Source organism: Asparagus officinalis, chromosome 2, assembly GCF_001876935.1.
Source record: "Asparagus officinalis chromosome 2, Aspof.V1, whole genome shotgun sequence".
NCBI classification, from domain to species: Eukaryota; Viridiplantae; Streptophyta; class Magnoliopsida; order Asparagales; family Asparagaceae; genus Asparagus; species Asparagus officinalis.
Genome location: NC_033795.1, coordinates 11,481,670 through 11,483,871, shown reverse-complemented (window position 1 = coordinate 11,483,871; position 2,202 = coordinate 11,481,670).

The window sequence follows — 2,202 nt, the reverse complement described above, 5'->3', positions numbered from 1 at the left end:
AGTACGAACGCGAGGTTCGTCTGAAGTACGAACGCGAGGTTCGTCTGAAGTACGAACGCGAGGTTCGTCTGAAGTACGAACGCGAGGTTCGTCTGAAGTACGAACGCGAGGTTCGTCTGAAGTACGAACGCGAGGTTCGTCTGAAGTACGAACGCGAGGTTCGTCTGAAGTACGAACGCGAGGTTCGTCTGAAGTACGAACGCGAGGTTCGTCTGAAGTACGAACGCGAGGTTCGTCTGAAGTACGAACGCGAGGTTCGTCTGAAGTACGAACGCGAGGTTCGTCTGAAGTACGAACGCGAGGTTCGTCTGAAGTACGAACGCGAGGTTCGTCTGAAGTACGAACGCGAGGTTCGTCTGAAGTACGAACGCGAGGTTCGTCTGAAGTACGAACGCGAGGTTCGTCTGAAGTACGAACGCGAGGTTCGTCTGAAGTACGAACGCGAGGTTCGTCTGAAGTACGAACGCGAGGTTCGTCTGAAGTACGAACGCGAGGTTCGTCTGAAGTACGAACGCGAGGTTCGTCTGAAGTACGAACGCGAGGTTCGTCTGAAGTACGAACGCGAGGTTCGTCTGAAGTACGAACGCGAGGTTCGTCTGAAGTACGAACGCGAGGTTCGTCTGAAGTACGAACGCGAGGTTCGTCTGAAGTACGAACGCGAGGTTCGTCTGAAGTACGAACGCGAGGTTCGTCTGAAGTACGAACGCGAGGTTCGTCTGAAGTACGAACGCGAGGTTCGTCTGAAGTACGAACGCGAGGTTCGTCTGAAGTACGAACGCGAGGTTCGTCTGAAGTACGAACGCGAGGTTCGTCTGAAGTACGAACGCGAGGTTCGTCTGAAGTACGAACGCGAGGTTCGTCTGAAGTACGAACGCGAGGTTCGTCTGAAGTACGAACGCGAGGTTCGTCTGAAGTACGAACGCGAGGTTCGTCTGAAGTACGAACGCGAGGTTCGTCTGAAGTACGAACGCGAGGTTCGTCTGAAGTACGAACGCGAGGTTCGTCTGAAGTACGAACGCGAGGTTCGTCTGAAGTACGAACGCGAGGTTCGTCTGAAGTACGAACGCGAGGTTCGTCTGAAGTACGAACGCGAGGTTCGTCTGAAGTACGAACGCGAGGTTCGTCTGAAGTACGAACGCGAGGTTCGTCTGAAGTACGAACGCGAGGTTCGTCTGAAGTACGAACGCGAGGTTCGTCTGAAGTACGAACGCGAGGTTCGTCTGAAGTACGAACGCGAGGTTCGTCTGAAGTACGAACGCGAGGTTCGTCTGAAGTACGAACGCGAGGTTCGTCTGAAGTACGAACGCGAGGTTCGTCTGAAGTACGAACGCGAGGTTCGTCTGAAGTACGAACGCGAGGTTCGTCTGAAGTACGAACGCGAGGTTCGTCTGAAGTACGAACGCGAGGTTCGTCTGAAGTACGAACGCGAGGTTCGTCTGAAGTACGAACGCGAGGTTCGTCTGAAGTACGAACGCGAGGTTCGTCTGAAGTACGAACGCGAGGTTCGTCTGAAGTACGAACGCGAGGTTCGTCTGAAGTACGAACGCGAGGTTCGTCTGAAGTACGAACGCGAGGTTCGTCTGAAGTACGAACGCGAGGTTCGTCTGAAGTACGAACGCGATAAAAATGATAAAAATGAACGCGAGGTTCAACTGAAGTACGAACGCGAGGTTCGTCTGAAGTACGAACGTCTGAAGTTCGAACGCGAGGCTCGACTGAAGTACGAACGCGAGGTTCGTCTGAAGTACGAACGCGAGGTTCGTCTGAAGTTCGAACGCGAGGTTCGTCTGAAGTTCGAACGCGAGGCTCGACTGAAGCGAGGTTCGTTAAAAAATTGAGCTTGACGCTCACCTGAGTTGAACGCGAGGTTCACCTTAGAACGAACGCGAGGTTCGTTAAAATTGAGCTTGACGCTCACCTGAGTTGAACGCGAGGTTCACCTTAGAACGAACGCGAGGTTCGTTAAAATTGAGCTTGACGCTCACCTGGTTGAACGCGAGGTTCACCTTGGGAACGAACGCGAGGTTCGTTGAAATTGAGCTTGACGCTCACCTGAGTTGAACGCGAGGTTCACCTTAGAACGAACGCGAGGTTCGTTAAAATTGAGCTTGACGCTCACCTGAGTTGAACGCGAGGTTCACCTTAGAACGAACGCGAGGTTCGTTGAGCGCGAAGCTCGGTTAAAATTGAACGAACGCGAGG